Source organism: Heterodontus francisci, chromosome 44 (assembly GCF_036365525.1).
Source record: "Heterodontus francisci isolate sHetFra1 chromosome 44, sHetFra1.hap1, whole genome shotgun sequence".
In the NCBI taxonomy this organism is placed as follows: Eukaryota; Metazoa; Chordata; class Chondrichthyes; order Heterodontiformes; family Heterodontidae; genus Heterodontus; species Heterodontus francisci.
The window spans coordinates 13,264,587-13,282,771 of NC_090414.1; positions in this window are offsets into that span (position 1 = coordinate 13,264,587).

Genomic DNA, 18,185 nt, shown 5'->3' on the forward strand with positions numbered 1-18,185 from the left:
CCGCCGGCGGGGGAGCGCCCTGACTGGAGGCGACCATGTTCCAGACTCGGAAAAGATCCCGGTAAAAGACAGGCAACTCCCTCAGAGAGGCGCGGCTAACGCTGGGAGCTGCGTGTCGTCTTGAAGGCAGTGACACTGGCGGAAAAAATACGTCGCCAGCGCACACCATCTGGGAGGACGCTCGACGTACAGGTATCTCTGCAGGGTCCGAAGGCGGAGAGTCGCAGCCTGGGTGCGGACGCACACCAGCGACTGACCGCCCTCCTCGATCGGGAGACTCAGGACCGCGGCAGAGACCCAGTGTTTCCTCTTGCCCCAGAAGAAATCGACGAGTTTCTTCTGGATCTTGGTGGCAAATACAGGGGGCGGGGCCAAAGTGACCAACCGGTACCACAGCATGGAGGCCACCAGTTGGTTTATGACCAACGCTCGGCCCCTGTAGGAAAGCACTCGGAGCAGTCCTGTCCAGCGCCCCAGCCGAGCGGTGACTTTCGCCTCCAACTCCTGCCAGTTTGCCGGCCAGGCTTCCTCAGCGGGGCTAAGGTGGACTCCCAGATAGAGGAGGTGCGTGGTGCTCCACGCAAAAGGTGTCATCTCCTCCGGCAGGGAGTCCACCCGCCACTGACCAACCAGGAGTCCGGAACATTTCTCCCAATTGATCCTCGCGGAGGACGCGGCAGAAAAGGTCTGCTGGCAGTCGCGCATCCTCCGCAAGTCAACGGGATCTGTGATAGCGAGGAGCACGTCGTCGGCGTAAGCCGAGAGGACGACCCGCATGGCCGGCTCGCGCAGAGCCAATCCCGTCAACCTCCTGCGAAGCAGGCACAGGAAGGGCTCCACGCAGATGGTATACAATTGGCCGGACATGGGGCACCCCTGACGCACTCCTCTCCCAAATCGAAGGGGCGCCGTCAAGGACCCGTTAACTTTGACTAGACACTCTGCGGCGGCGTATAAAAGTCGGACCCGGGCCACGAAATGCGGCCCGAGTCCGAAAGCGCGCAGAGTCCCGAAAAGGTAATCGTGATCCACCCTGTCGAACGCCTTCTCCTGATCGAGGGAGAGAAAGGCGACCGACTGACCAGTCCTCTGGGAAAGATGGATCAGGTCCCGGACCAGGTGGATGTTGTCCTGGATGGACCGGCCCGGGACCGTGTAGGACTGGTCGGGGTGGATCATGTGGGCCAGCACGGAGCCCAGGCGGATAGACATAGCCCGGGCAAAGATCTTATAATCCGTGCTGAGGAGGGAGACCGGACGCCAGTTTTTAAGCAGGCGGAGATCGCCCCTCTTCGGCAGCAGGACGATGACCGCCCTGCGCCACGAGAGGGGCATCTCCCCGGTCGCCAGGCTTTCCCCCAGGACCCGCGCGTAATCGTCCCCCAGGACGTCCCAGAACGCCCTGAGGAACTCCACGGTCAACCCATCCAGCCCTGGGGATTTGCCCCTCGAGAGCTGGTGGAGGGCGCCAGTCAGCTCCGCCAACGTGAGCGGAGCCTCCAATCCTTCGGCGCCCTCCGGGCTGACCTGCGGCAGGTCCTCCCACAAATCTCTGCGCGCATCCTCGCTGGACGGATCCGGAGAGAACAACGCACTGTAATAAGTCCGGACCAGGAGGCCCATTCCCTCCGGATCCGTGATGGAGGATCCGTCGTCGGCCAGCAGCTCGACGAGCTGCTTACGGACCCCCCGCCATTTTTCCAGCGAGTAGAAGAAGGGAGAGGCGCGGTCCAAATCTTCCAGGATCTGGATCCGCGACCTCACGTACGCGCCTCGGGACCCTATGAGCTGCAGGTTCCTCAGCGCGCCCTTCTTCTCTTTGTACGCCTGCCACAGGGCCAGGTCCGCGACGGCATGACCGAGGCGGGATTCCAAGTCGAGCACCTCCCTCTCAAGGCGCCCGACCTCGGCCTCCCGCCTCTTGGTCGACCCCTTCGCGTACTCCTGACAGAAGACGCGGATGTGAGTCTTGCCCACATCCCACCATAGCCTCAAGGAGGGGAAGCCCCCCTGCTTCCTTCTCCAGTCGGCCCAGAATCGACAGAACGAGTCCCGAAATCGCACGTCCTCTAGCAGCCGGTTGTTAAAGTGCCAGTACGCGGACCCCGCCCGCGTGCGGAGCGGAGTGAACTCCGCCCACACCAGGCGGTGGTCCGAGCACGGCACCAGCCGCATGGAGGCCGCCGAAACGCGGGAGACGTACGCCTGCTAAATGTAGAGGCGGTCGATTCGCGACCCCCCTCCTCCAGACCTCCACGTGAAGGCGCTGGAGTCGGGATGGAGATTCCGCCAGACGTCCACCAAGTTAAGGGAGCTGATCAGTCCCCTCAACTTCTCCACCGACGCTTGGCCGCGCTGGGGACCGGAGCGATCCCCCACCTCGAGGGTGCAGTTAAAATCCCCCCCGAGGATGATGCACTCGCCGCTATCGATGGAGCTCAAGAGAGCGGACACTTCTTCAAAGAAGCGCGCTTGCAAAGCGCCGGGCCTGGGCGCGTACACGTTCACAAAGTGGAGCGGCACGCTACCCAGGCGAACGGCGAGGTGGAGCAAGCGGCCCGGCACTAGCTCCTTGACCCCCAAGATCTCCGGCTGAAAAGTCGGGGCCAACAAGATAGCCACCCCACTAGAAATAGGGGTGAGGTGACTCATGTAGACCCCACCCTGCCACTCCAGGAGCCAGGTGGCTTCGTCTCCCGGAACGGTGTGGGTTTCCTGCAGAAAGCTCACCGCGTATCTCCCTTCCCTAAGGACTGAGAGATTGTGAAATCTGCGGTGAGCCCCTCTGCTGCCGTTGATGTTGAGGCTGGCTATGGTTATCTTCATGTCAAAGGTACTTAAAACCCGTCACCAACACCTCACTGTGAGGAGGGAGTGGAAGTGCACCTGGCCCTCCACTCCCCCAGCAACCCATTGAGGAACACATTAAAACGGCGCCTCTCAACCAGTTTCACGTCCGCGCGCTTGCCCGCTATCTTAAGGGCGGCACGGACGGACTGGATGATCAGCGCCAGATTCGACCAACGGTCGAGGGCCAGCTGAACTTTATTGCGGCAACCTCAGCAAGCCGCGAGGAAATCCCGGAGTTCCGCCGTGGGGATGAGAGGAGATTCGGTGGGAGGCACGAGGGACTCCACCACCTCACTGGCGATGGAATCAAGATCATCCTCCGTGCCCCGCACCGAATCCCCATCCTCCTCCGGGTCGTCACCGCCAGCGGCCGACACATCTACCACACACTGTGGGGCGGACGTCCCGGCCGCGCCAGCTGGTCCCGCCTCCGTCACGATCCCACCCCCAGGATCGATGGCGGAGGAGTCCTCTCTGGGTTCTATTGTGAAACTGGAGCCTGTAGGCACCAGCGGTTCAGGACCCCCCTCCACCTCCATCCCCAGGCCAATGAGTGGTCCAGGGGAGACAGAGGTTCCGGACTCCGGGAAACCAGCCGGAGCCGAGACTGGAGGCGGCGAGAGGAGGCCATCTCCCACTCCGCCAGCACCCACAGGCCCAGCAGATGGGGCAGCATTCTCAGTTATAACTGGGTCGGGTGTCTCCTGGTTGGTGGTGGACTCCGGCTGGGAGGCCCGACCCTCTGGGGCCTCGCCCTCCCCTTCATTCAGGGCACCCGACCCAGTAGCAGTGGCGGAATGGGCGGTTTCCCCAGGCTCCCCCACCACAAGCAGGGCCCCACTTACTCCTTCAGGAGGGGCCTCATGTACCGGGGCCATCCCCTCCCCTCCATCCTGAGGAATAGGGAGCACCTGCCCGGACTTTGCAGCCTTGGTGGTGGCGGTAGGGGGCACCTGAGGACCAGAAACAGGAGGCAGCTCCCCTCCAACAGATGGGCCCTGCACCTCAGGGCCCTGTGTTATTTCTGTGGAGGGGTGCCTTCTCCTCTTTTTCGCACTTGGGCGCGGAGACTCAGAGACCTCCATGTCATCAGAGGCCTCCGCCTCCGCACCCTTTTTTCCTTTTTTAGTCACCCTGGGCCTGAGCCCAGCCCTGGGACAGGTGGATTCCATGGGAATGGGCTTTGGGCTGAGCTCAGGCTCGGGTTGAGTCAAAGTGTCCAGGGGACGCGCCTCACGATGTTTCTTTTTTCCCCGCGTCTTCCTTTCGCTCGGACGGACGCTCCCCTCCCCGCCAGAGGCTGTGAAAACCACAGCCTCCGGAACCGACTGAGCGGTGTCTGTTGGATCTGCGGGGGGAGTGGGAGGAGGTGCTGTGGAACCACTCTGGGCCGCCGAGGTGGAGCTGGCGGCCGGGAGGTTGGGGCAGTTCTTACGAACATGCCCCACCCCCTTGCAGACGTGGCACCGCGCTCCATCCGAGGTCCAGAAGACGCGGTAGGCCGTCCCCTGAAACTCTATACTGAAGTGGCCCTCCAAGACCTCCTCCCGCGCCAGCTGCATGAATAGCTGGCGGCGGAAGGAGTAGACATGTCGGAGGCTGTGCTCCCGAAGACCAAGCGGGACTGGGGTGATCCCTGACCTCACCTCCCCCAGATGGTGTAGATGGGGGAGGAGGAGCTCATCAGGAATGAAGGGTGGGACGTTCGACAAGGTTACCCGATGTGCAGTGGCCCCCAGAGGGTCCACTGGCAGGAAAATCCCACCCACTGTGAGCCCCGTACTTAGGGCGAGGGACACAGCCCGCTCGGTCTTCAGGAAGAACACAGCCTTCCCATACATCTTTGAGGCTGCAACAATGGCCGAGGGGCCGACAACCACGGCCATTGCCTTAACACAAGCCTCAATAGTCATATTAGGATGGGTGTAACTCTTCACCCCATGCTTTGATGTTAAGATTTTAAATGGTGACGGGGCCACAGGAGCAGCTGTCGCAGCTGCTGCAGCATAGGAGGGCCCCGCCACCGGAGAGGACTGAGAAGTCATGGGGTGGAAGAGTTACAGGCACTTTGCTGAGAGAAAAAAAAGAAAAGAGCAAATACAATAAATCAAAAATGTAACACTTAAAGGATGTAGCACAGGGGAAGAGGCTGAGGGAGAGGAAGGCCAAGAGGAATCAGTCTTTGTTGGTATTGCACAAGTCTTGTAGCTGGTCTTCCAGTTGGGAGGGTGGGGTGATGTCTTCACCTGGGTCAGCTGTAAGCTGCCCAGGCACACGCCTCCTTCGATGTTCAGATAATAAGTCTCTTCACCTGGGCAGCTCCAGCTGTCCCAGGCTTAGTAGTTGGGGTGGGGAGGGAGCTCCCTATCCAAAGATGTTAAACACAGGAGCTTCCTATTGAACAATACAGCCCCACCCAAGGTCTTTAGGTCTCTTCTTTCCCCACCCCCAACAATCAATGAAAAAGACTTTCAGTACCAAGCAAACTCACAAAAAGAGCTTCCAGTTCTCTGCCTTCCTTCCTTTGTTGAAATTTGGAAAAAACTTTTGTTTCAGTTTGAGTCTCTCCCTCTTGCAGCAGTCACACAGCCTGCAGCCTGCAGCCTCCAACCTCTGCACACAGCCACAGTCAGCTGCACCTCGTTGATGCACTCAGGCTCCCAAATCAGCGAGCAGCCAATCCCAGTGTTGTACCTGTCCTGGGAGTGTTTGATGGAGACAGTGTAGAGGGAGCTTTACTCTGTATCTAACCCCCGTTTTGTTTTTTTTTTTGCAGTCCAGGTGCAGCTGCTCCCCCTGATTGCTGGCAGGAAGTGCTCCAAATTGACCAGCCAATCCCTGTTTTTTTTTTTTTCTTTTTTTTTTCTAACCCCCGTTTTTTTTTTTTCTTTTTTTTTACCCCATTTTTTTTTTTTTTTCTTTTGATGGGACAGTGCAGAGGGAGCTTTACTCTGTATCTAACCCCGTGCTGTACCTGTCCTGGGAGTGTTTGATGGGGACAGTGTAGACAATTTGATGGAAATTGCATTAAGGTAAAGTTTGTCTGAATGCTGCTTCGATGGGTTGCTCTTTATTTATATTTATTTAGAGATTCAGCACTGAAACAGGCCCTTCGGCCCACCAAGTCTGTGCCGACCATCGACCACCCATTAAACTAATCCTACATTAATCCCATATTCCTACCCCATCCCCACCTTCCCTCAATTCCCCTACCTACACTAGGCGCAATTTACAATGGCCAATTTACCTACTAACCTGCAAGTCTTTGGCTGTGGGAGGAAACCGGAGCACCCGGGGGAAACCCACACGGTCACAGGGAGAACTTGCAAACTCCGCACGGGCAGTACCCAGAACTGAACCTGGGTCGCTGGAGCTGTGGGGCGGCGGTGCTAACCACTGCGCCACTCTGTGTGAAAGATTATTTGCATTGGGACAGGAGGAGGCCATTCAGCCCCTTGTGCTTGTTCTGCTATTCAATGAGATCATGGCAGATCTGTATCTTCACTCCCATCTACCCACCTTGGTTCTATAATCCTCAATGCCCTTTCCTCACAAAAATCAATCTCAGTTTTCACATTTTCAAGTGACCCCCAGCCTCAACAGCTTTGTTGGGGGAGCGAGTTCCAGATCTGCACTACCCTCTGTAAGATCAGAAGATCAAAAGAAATAGGAGCGGGAGTCGGCCATTCGGCCCCTCGAGCCTGTTCCGCCATTCAGTAAGATCATAGGTAATCTGATCATGACCTTAACTCCACTTTCCTGCCTGCCTCCCGCCCATAACCCTTGACTCCCTGGTCGATCATGAATCTGTCTAACTCAGCCTTGAATATATTCAATGACCCAGCCTCCACTGCTCTCTGGGGAAGAGAATTCCGAAGATTAACAACCCTCTGAGAGAAGAAATTCCTCCTCATCTCCGTCTTAAATGGGAGACTCCCTCATTCTGAAACTGTGCCCCCTCAATTCGAGATTCCCCCAAACATTACCTCTAATTATAAGAGTCCCTTTGATCGCGACTCCACCCCCACACTCGAGGAAATCATTTCTCTCTATCAGATCCTTCAATCACCTTAATGCGATCCCTCTTAATCTTCGAAACTTGAGGGAATACAAGCCCAGTCTGTGCGGCCTGGCGTCATAATTTAACCCTTTCAGCCCTGTTACCATTCTGGTGAATCTGCTCTGCACCCTCTCCAATATTATCCTCTCAGAGACACGGGGCCCAGACCTGAAGGCGGTCACGGGAAGAAGGTGTGAACTGAGTTTCCGTAGCGAGGCCAGATTTTAGACCTGGCTCTGAGATGTTGCTCTGAGTGATGCTCTCCTTTTGGGCCCCACAGAGGAGCTGCTGTCGGGTGGTGAAGACCGTTTGGATCCCAATTGTCTACGTGGATGAAGATCTCTCCCTGGTCACGAGCAACATTCCCCTCACTGAAGAATGTGGCTGATAGACGTCGGAAGGAGCAGTCGGATCCAAAGCGGAGAAAGTCTCTCCACTTTACGCTAACAAAAATCTATTTCAAATATCTGCATTCTGACCAACGGGACCACACGTGGACATTGAGAAAAAAAATAAATAAATCGCTTCCGGCATCTTCCAGATTTCCTGCCGGAAGTGTCCAAGTGAACCAGGAATGTGCATATTTCTGGGAAGGAGTGAAAGTTGGTGATGAGGAGGAGGGGTGGGATTGGAGAGTTTGCTTTATTCTAGCTGTGGCGGGGTTGGGTTGTGGTGGTGTCGATAACCATTTATGGAACATATTGAGAGACAAATGTTTCATTCTCTTGACTACAGTTCTTTTGCGAGTTAAAATCTGGAGCCACAATTAAACGCGTCTGCATTTGGGGAAGGATTCCGTAGCACGCAGCCTGAACGTGGAGTCAAGAATGCTTTCGGAGGTCTACGCGTTTCAGTCAGGGTGTTACTCCCACCGGTCTGTCCCCTCCCCCCACAAGGCTCAGTCTGCCCGTCCCCATCCCAGTCCGCTCGGGCTCACGCACCCCGCCTCCGCAAGTCACCACTCCCCCAGCTTGCTCCCCCTCCTCCAACTCACTCTCCCCTCCCCCCCTCAGATCACTCTCCCCTCCCCTCGCTCTCCCCTCTCCCTCTGCTCGCTCTCCCCTCTCCCACTACTCATTCTCCCTTCTCCCTTTTCCAGTGCTTTTGGGCCCCCTTCACCCCAACTCGCCGTCGCTCTCCCCACACCTCCCCGTCGCCGGCTCTCCCCCCACTCAGTTCTCACTCTCTCCCCTCGTCCCGCCGTTCCCCGTCATTCACTCTGTTATACAGTCACTCACCAAGCAATGGATCCTCCACAGCCACTTGCAGAACTTCCTCGCCCGACTCTCCAGTCAAACGTCATTGAAACCCGAGGTTCCGAATTGGTAGATTCTGGTAGCTCAGTCCTCAGTATCCCTGTAATTCAGCAGACACAAGGAATGCTGCGTGCTCCAGCCACTGCTGGCTGTCCACATCACTCCCTTATACACTTAACACCTACAATTCTGGCCCTTTATACAGAAAGTTAACGTGCACACACTGGAGACTCCCTCCAAATACAGGCTCCGCCTTTCTCCACACTGCGAGGTCGACCTTCCAGCATTTGCACCAACACCATGTACTGTTTCAGACTCCAACCGAGCCTATCTGCACAGCCAGGGCTCCCAGGCGTTGGGCCAGCAGGTTGTGAGGACAATGTGCATGCCCATAGCCAAAAATAAACTCCACCTTGTTGGCTGTTATCAGTATCTTGGTTTGGAGATTTTAAATGTAATCAATTGGTTGAAGCTTTGCTTCCCCCTCCCCCTCTCCATTTGGATGATGCGACCCCTGCTCATGGGAGTCCAATCCCACTCCAACATCACAGAGTGAGTCGGGGGGGGGAAGTCACGACACGGAGCAGTCGGAGGACTGCGGACTGGGAACTGGGGCTTTACAAATGGGCCGGTTACCGTTTCGAAGCAACAACTGGGGCACCGCCAATGCAGGAAAGGAGCAGGTGATCCATTCAAACTAAAAGAAGCCAAAATAGGCTGCAGAGTCCCGACGTGAGCACAGGGAACTTTGCCAACGAAATCCCAATGTTGTTATCCCCTGCGGTGCCCGCTGGTCAAAGAAGGTATGCGGACACCACACGTTCCCACTCCAGGGCCACCCAGGGCAGGAGCAGGCAAGAGGGACAGTTGGCAGTTCACATTTGTTGCCCTTTCGCATGGTGAGTGGTCTCTTTGCGATATTGTAAGTGGTGCCAGCATCTGGAAGGTCAAGCACCATGAGCGGGCGATACCAGGGTCAGAGACGCAACGTCTCCCTGACACCGTCCGTGCAACATTTGGGAATCTCACTCCTTATTAATCAATTTCCCCCTTTGAACATGACCAGTGTGGGCAAGTATTTAGGAATGCTGCAGTCTTGCGATTGACGGTGGAGTAGAAGAGTGCTGAGAGAGGAAGTGAACTTGCACTGTTGCAATGTGAGGTCTTTCGTTTTGGGTTCTGTATAACTTGCAAATAATAAAACAATTTTTTTTTTGGGTGTTCCTCCCATTCCCTGAAAGTGCTTTCATTCCCACAGCGTTAGGTAGCTCGGGCTGCGGGAAGAAATTGCAAAAGGTCATTCAAATTGAAGCAATTCTGAATTAGGAGTAGCGGAGGGTGTGAATGATTGGCAGGGAACAAACCAGTGCTGGATTTGCAACCAACCGAAATTGTGTCTTAATATAATATCTATTTTTCCAAAATGATCTGTCATGTTGCTTGTATAAAAAAAATTCTCCTTTTGGGTTCATCCCAAACCTCCCCCACTTGGACAGACCTACATTTGAACTGTGCTCAGACAGGGACTAAACTTCCCCGATGTTGTCTCGATGGTGTCATGTTGGGACGTGCCCATCGCCCTCTGACCTCGCCTTTTGCCCAGTTTTCCTGGGTCAGCGCCCATTACTGATCCATGCCGGGCTCCCGGTAGGAATTCCGCCAGCAAGCAGGATCCCAATGGCGAGCTGTTGCTGCAGTATCCAAACACACGCCAGGGACTGGAAGGATCCCTCTAATCAAAGGTCCTGAGGTCAAGGCTTTCTTCAGGTAAGCGATCGGAAGCAGGTTGGTAACATGACTGAGAATTCAGGCCACTGGAGACAGGGAACCAGTGCAGGGGACCCAGATCACAGGTCCTGAGCTCCTCTCTCCAGCTCTGCTCACACTGCGGACTCTCGCAGATAGCGTCCACTCTGGCCGCCAGGCTAGCAGTGTATTTCCCTGCGGTCGGTACGGTTAACCTGTGTTCCAGATGGGCCCAGAAACACATTCCTGTGTCTGACTCCCTCTGTTCATTCCCTCCCTCAGAAAACGCAGATTCCCTTTTCTTTTACACAGAATTGCACAGATTGCACCTCCTCATCCCAATTCCCTGGCTTTTTTTTTTGGATTTCCCTAATTTCTTTGTCTTCTCCTATTTTCCTTAACATTCTGCACTCAGACCCACTCTTGCTGATTATTCCAAACAACAGACCCTTCAGAAGGTGGGATTGAATTAAAATTAACAGGAAGTGTACAGCACAACGTTAAAGTGAAGCGTTCTGCTTCCTAATGTATCAACGCACTAACAAACCCCCATAACTCAAACTGAGATGTTTAAAATGAATTCTTTCTCCATATCCAATGGCTCCCTTGTTAACTGCTCGTCTATTTCAACTCTCTATTTTATTATTGTATGGACTTTATAAACCGAGGCATGTGGCACAAAAGTCAGGAATTAACGCTAAACATTTATAAGACACTAGTTCGGCCCCTGTTGTAGTATCGTGGCCTAGCCCTGGGCACCACACTTTAGGAAGGACGTGAAGACAATAGAGAGGGTGCAAAGATTTACTAGAATGGTTCCAGGGATGCTTTTGTAGCCACGGTATTTATATGGCTACTCCAGTTCAGTTTCTGGTCAATGGTAACCCCTAGGATGTTGATGGTGGGGGATTCAGGGATGGTAATGCCGTTGAATGTCAAGGGGAGATGGTTAGATTCTCTGTTGTTGGAGATGGTCATTGCCTGGCACTTGTGTTGCACGAATGCTACTTGCCACTTATCAGCCCAAGCCTGGATATTGTCCAAGTCTTGCTGCATTTCTACACGGACTGCTTCAGTATCTGAGGAGTCATGAATGGTGCTGAGCATTGTGCAATCATCAGCGAACATCCCCACTTCTGAACGTATGATTGAAGGAAGGTCATTGATGAAGCAGCTGAAGATGGTTGGTCCTAGGACACTACCCTGAGGAACTCTTGCAGTGATGTCCTGGGACTGAGATGATTGACCTCCAACAACCACAACCATCTTCCTTTGTGCTAGGTATGACTCCAGCCAGCGGGGGGTTTTCCCCCTGATTCCCATTGACCTCAGTTTTGCTAGGGCTCCTTGATGCCATACTCGGTCAAATGCTGCCTTGATGTCAAGGGCAGTCACTCTCCCCTCACCTCTTGAGTTCAACTCTTTTGTCCATGTTTGAACCAAGGCTGTAATGAGGTCAGGAGCTGAGTGGCCCTGACGGAACCCAAACTGAGCGTCACTGAGCAGGTAATTGCTGAGCAAGTGCCCCTTGATTGATATTTATGAAGCTCAAGATCCCATATGCTTTGCTAACTACTCTCTCAATGTGTCCTGCTACCTTCAACAATCTGTGTACATGGACCTCAAGGTCCCTCTAACCCTGCACGCTCTTTAGAACTGTGTCATTAAGTCTATACCGCTTCTCTCTATCCCTTCTGCTAAAATGCATCACCTCACAATTCTCTATATTAAATTCCATCTGCCACTCGTCTGCCCATTCTGCTAGCCAATCTATCTCATTGTATCATCCTCACTGTTTGCCATACCATTGGTCATCAGAAAGTTTTGAAATTTTACTCTGTATTCCAATACCCAAGTCATTTATATCAAACAAAGCAATGGTCCTGGCACTGACCCTTGGGAACACAACTGTCCTACATCCTCCAGTCTGAAAAATAACCATTTACCACGACTCGCTGTTTTCTGTCCTTAAGCCAATTTTTTTTATCCAAGCTGACACTGACTGTCCTATTGCATGAGCCTCAATTTTGTTAACAGAATTGTTCAGAATCACAGAGTTGTTGCAGTGCAGAAGGAGGCCATTCGGCCCATCATGTCTGCACCAGCCCTCTGTCAAACGCTTTCTTAAAATCCATTCGGACAACATCCATTGCTTTCCCTTCATCAACCCTCTCTGTTACTTCATTGAAAAATGTGATTAGATTAGTCAAGCACGATCTGCTTTTTACAAATCTGTGCTGACTCTCCTTAATTGACTCAAACCTCTCCAAGTGCCTGTTTATTTTCTTAAGGCAAATGGCATGTTGGCCTTTATTGCAAGAGGACTGGTGGTATATATGCACAAATTGTTGAAGGCAGCAGGGCAGGTTGAGAAAGTGGTTAATAAGGCATACGGGATCCTGGGCTTTATAAACGGAGGCATAGAGTACAAAAGCAAGGAAGTTATGGCAAATCATTATAAAACACTGGCTCAACCTCAACTGGAGTATTGTGTCCAGTTCTGGGCACCACATTTAATGAAGAATATGAAGGCATTAGAAAGGACGCAGAAAAGATTTACAGGGATGAGGGATTTTAGTTACGTGGATAGATTGGAGAAACTGGGGGTTTTCTTAGAAGAGAAGGTTGAGAGATTTGATAGAGGTGTTCAGAATTTTGAGGAGTGTGGACAAAGTAGATAGGGAGAAACTGTTCCCATTGGCAGAAGGGTTGAGAACCAGAGGACATAGATTTTAAGGTGAATGGCAAAAGAACCAAAGGCTACATGGTTCGGATCTGGAATGCACTGCCTGAGAATGCAGTGGAGGCAGACTCATTCTTGGCTTTCAAAAGGAAATTGGGTAATTATCTAAACAGAAAAAAATTTGCAGGGCTACAGGGAAAAGGGAGTTGGACTAGTTGAGTTGTCTTTGCAGAGAACTGGCACAGACACGATGGGCTGAATGGCCTCTTTCTGTGCTGTAACCATTTTATGATGATATGGTAGGACTGCAGAGCTTTGATCTGATCTGTTGATTGAGGAACTGCTTAGCTCTGTCTATAACATACATGAAGTCCTGTGTGGAACCTTTAATAAGCTAGCACTGCAATTTAAGGTACGCGTGGTGCTGCTCCTGGCATGCTCTCCTCCACTCTTTCTTGAGCCAGGGTTGGTCACCTGGTTTTGAGCTGCTACATCTGTTCCGAATCTACATTTCGTACAACACGATGTAGGGTGTCCTCAGTCTGAAGACAGGACTTTTTCTCCACAAGGACAGTGTGGTGGTCACTCCTATCAATACTGTTATGGACAGCTGTATCCACAATAAGTAGATTGGTTATGATGGTCAAGTAGGCTTCCGCCCCCCCCCCCCCCCTCCCTTGTTGGTTCTCTTACCATCTGCCACATGCCCAGTCTGGAAGATATGTCCTTCAGGACTTGGCCAGCTCAGTCAGTAGTGATGCTATCGAGCCACTCTTGGTGATGGACATTGAAGTCCACACCCAGAGTACATTCTGTGCCCTTGCTACCCTCAGTGCTTCTTCCAAGTGGTGTTCAACATGGAGGAGTACTAACTCATCAGATGAAGGAGGGCGATAGGTGGCAATTAGCAGGTTTCCTTGGTTACAACGAAGGAGAGAGAAAACAAGGGACTACAGGCCAGTTAGCCTGACATCAGTCGTCAAGAAAGTGCTAGAATCTATTATTAAGGAAGTCTTAACAATGCACTTACAAAATTATAGTATCAGGTAAAGTCAACATAGTTTTATGAAAGGAAAAGCATGCTTGACAAATTTATTAGAGTTTTTTGAGGATGAATCTAGGAGGGTAGATAAAGGGGAACCAGTAGATGTAGTATACCTGGATTTCCAAAAGGCGCTTGATAAGGTGCCACATAAAAGGTTAATTGGCAAGATAAGGGCTCATGGAGATGGGGGTAATATATTAGCATGGATAGAGGATTGGTTATCAGGCAGGAAGCAAAGAGTTGGGATAAATGGGGTATTTTCAAGTTGGCAGGCTGTGACGAGTCGGGTGCTGCAAGGATCAGTGCTGGGGCCTCAGCTGTTTACACTATATTAATGACTTGGATGAAGAGACTGAGTAATGTATCTAAGTTTGATGATGATCCAAAAGTAGGTGGAAATGCAAGCTGTGAAGGAAACACAGAGAGGCTTCTAAGAGATATAGGCAGGTTAAGTGAGTGTACAACAAAGTGGCAAATGTGGGGAAGTGTGAGGTTATTCACTTTGGTTGTAGGAATAGAATATCTTTTAAAAAGCCTGAAACTTGGAAATGTTTGTGTCCAGAGAGTCAGGTGCACTTGTACAAGGAACACAAAGTTAGCATGCAGGTATAGCAAGCAATTAGAAAGGCAAATGGAATGTTGGCCTTTATTGCCAGGAGATTGGAGTACAAGGATAAAGATGTCTTGCTACAACTGTACAGGGCTTTGGTGAGACCACACCTGGAATACTGTGTGCATATACTGTGCTCTCCATATTTTAGGAAGGATATACTTACATTGGAGGCAGGACAGAAAAAGTTCACTAGATAGGTCCCTGGGATGAGAGGGTTGTCTTAGATGAGATGCTGAGTAAATTGGGCCTGTATTCTCTGAAGTTCAGAAGAATGAGAGGTGATCTCACTGAAACTTACAAGATTCTGAAGGTGCTTGACAGGGTAGGCAGCAAGATTGTTTCCGCTGACTGGGGAATCTAAAACACGGGGACACAGTCGTAGGATAAGGGGACGATTATTTAGGACTGAGATGAGGAGACATTTCTTCACTCAAAGGGTTGTGAATCTTTGCAATTTTCTCCGATAGAGGGTTGTGGATGCTCCATCACTGAATATATTTAAGCCTGGGATAGATTTTTGGTGTCTCTGGGAATCAAGGGAGGTGGTGGGAAAGTGAAGTTGAAGCCCAAGATCAGCCACGATCCTACTGAATGGCAGAGCAGACTCAGTGGGTGTCGTCTACCCCTGTTCCTATTTCTTTGATTCTGCTGCTATGAGACTTTGTGGAGTCCGGAGTCAATTTGTACCCGAAGGAAGAGTCTGGGACATTGTCTGATACGGTGAGCATGACTACGTCAGGCTGTTGCTCGACTGGTCTGTGGGACAGCTCTCCCAATTTTGGCACAAGTCCCCAGATGTAACTGATGAGAACTTTGCAGGATCGACTGAGCTGGGTGTGCCTTTGTTGTGTCTGAATCAGACGCCTCGATCATTGCCAGCTGGTCCATCGGGTTTATTCTTGATTTTTGTAACTATTTGGGTATAACTGGGTGGCTTGCCTGGCCATTTCAGAGAGCGGTTAAGGGTCGACCACATTGCTGTGGCTCGTGGCTCTGCAATCACATAGAGACCAGACTGGGTATGGACGACAGATTTTCTTCCATAAAGGACATGAATGAACCACATAGTTCATGACAATCCAGTTGTCACATGAGCACAGTTACTGACAGTGGCTTTTCATTCCAAATTTATTGAATTAACGGAATTTAAATTCCCAAGCTACAATGGTGGGATTTGAACTCACGTCCAGATAATTAGGCTGGGTCTCTGGATTACAAGTCCAATAACATAACTACTATGCTAACATTCTAAACTTTTGTAAGCAAGATCTACTTTTGCCTATCTTACCTCACTATCAGTGATGTTTCTGACTGGCACAGTATTGAAGAGCAGTACCGTATTTGTTTAATGACCGTCTGTAACAGTCAATACTCACTAGGCGGTCACCAGCACCTCTGTCCCCACCAGGAATCTTACTGACCCTAGGTCACTCCGGCCTCTCTGGGCGATGCACTGACCCGAAGTGGCAAGTAACAAACGTACCACACAAATGCCAGGCAATGACCATCTCCAACAAGACAGAATCTAACCATCTCCCCTTGATATTACCATCACTGAATTCCCCACTATCAACATCCTGGGGGCTACCATTGACCAGAAACTGAACTGCAGTAGCCATATAAATACCGTGGCTACAAGAGCAAGACAGAGGCTAGGAATCCTGCAGCGAGTAACTCACCTCCTGACTCCCCAAAGCCTGTCCTCCATCTAGGCACAAGTCAGGAGTGTGATGGAATACACTTGCCTGGATGGGTGTAGCTCCAACATTCGAGAAGCTCGGCACCATCCAGGACAAAGCAGCCCACTTGACTGGCACCCCATCCACCACCTTCAACATTCACTCCCTCCACCACCGACGCACAGTGGCAGCAGTGTGTACCATCTACAAGATGCACTGCAGCAACGCACCAAGGCTCCTTCGACAGCACCTTCCAAACCCGCTACCTCTACCACCTAGAAGGACAAGGGATGCATGGGAACGTCACCACCTGCAAGTTCCCCTCCAAGTCACACATCATCCTGACTTGGAACTATATCGCCGTTGCTTCACTGTCGCTGGGTCAAAATTCCTGGAACTCCCTTCCTCACAGCACTGTGGGTATACCTACCCCACATGGACTGCAGCGGGTCAAGAAGGTAGCTCACCACCACCTTCTCAAGGGCAATTAGGGATGGGCAATAAATGCTGGCCTATCCAGCGACATTCACATCCTACGAACGAATAAAAAAAACTCGGTCCCCTCCAAGTAAGTTTCTGACCAGAGCTCACTCCATCCTCTCTGGGCAAGTCACTGCCCTGAAGCGCACATCATGCTGTTGCCGTGGGTGACCACCTCCCACCTTTAGTTCATCTCCGTCGGCTGCGAGGAGACACATGAAAAATATGAAGATCCACCCTACCTAGGTTGGTCCCCTCCCCTCACCCCACAGAACCTGCAAGGCCTGGGTGAGAGGCCCAGGCTGTTACAGGCCCTGAGTGAGAGGCCCAGGCTGTTACAGGCCCTGGGTGAGAGGCCCAGGCTGTTACAGGCCCTGGGTGAGAGGCCCAGGCTGTTACAGGCCCTGTTCTGAGATTAAACAGGCCCAACACCAGCTTTTAATTGAAAATTAATTTTATTCTTAGAACTTGCGCACAACAATTTCCGAAGAATGATTTTTCTATACAACAAGAGTACAGACGCCGGTCACTCCCAGAGCGAGAGGCCGCAGACGCCGGTCACTCCCAGAGCGAGAGGCCGCAGACGCCGGTCACTCCCAGAGCGAGAGGCCGCAGACGCCGGTCACTCCCAGAGCGAGAGGCCGCAGACGCCGGTCACTCCCAGAGCGAGAGGCCGCAGACGCCGGTCACTCCCAGAGCGAGAGGCCGCAGACGCCGGTCACTCCCAGAGCGAGAGGCCGCAGACGCCGGTCACTCCCAGAGCGAGGGGCTGCAGACACCGGTCACTCCCACAGGGAACAGGAGGAGGAAAAGCTGAGGAAACACACAATGAAAGCCGGAAAAGCGAATTACAAAAGGTTCAACCTCCAAACAGTGTGCGTTCAAAATCTTCAAGGGTATAATTGTCCAAGCTCCACACTGCCCTTGGGCCTGCCACTCCCACACTTTGTGTTGAAGGAGGTGGGGTTAACTACACTTGTGCGTCACAGGGAACTTATGAAAAGCAACTAAACTCATCTTCAAGCTGCGCATCGCTCAGTAAATCGAGTTGGCAACCTTCGCAAAGGCAGCACATTGAAATCAGCAGGCTCGAATGTTGTGTAGACTGAACGGCCCCTGATATCACTAAATAACTGACTCAGATTCATCCACCATGCTTCTCACCAAAACAATACAAAATCCTGACATCTACATCCAAGTACACCAAAAGTGGGAGACGCAACCAATTAATTTTGAATGTGCATATTTATATGGGGAAAAATTGACCCCATTTTAACCCTTTATCGAGCAGGGGAATGGGACTAACTGGACTGTTCACATGTAGAATGGAAACTCCTCCAAAGTGCCTCCCTCCCACTACTTGTGGGGCTGCATTCGAAGTGTGGACTCAGGAATATACAGTGAGAAAAACTGATGGGAAGTGAGCGCAGACTCCAGCTTATGTACCTATGACCCCCCCCCCCCCCCACCCCCCCCACCATTGCACAGTTATAGGGTTCGAGAGTTACTGGGGGCAGCCAAAACAACAGGTCATAAGATCACAGTCCTGAAGACAGCATCACCTGTTTCGAGTCTGAACAACACACCCCACCACCGTGCCTCAGTTCTGGCTAACTTTGTCCAAAATTCTGACTTGGAGGGAAAAGAAAACGACGGAATAATTTTTAGGAATAATGCAATTTCCTTCAATCTCTGTCAATGAGTTAAACCATCCCTGTGCTGGGTCTAGACAGCCCATACAGGCCTTTCAGAATAATTGACAAACGTTATTGC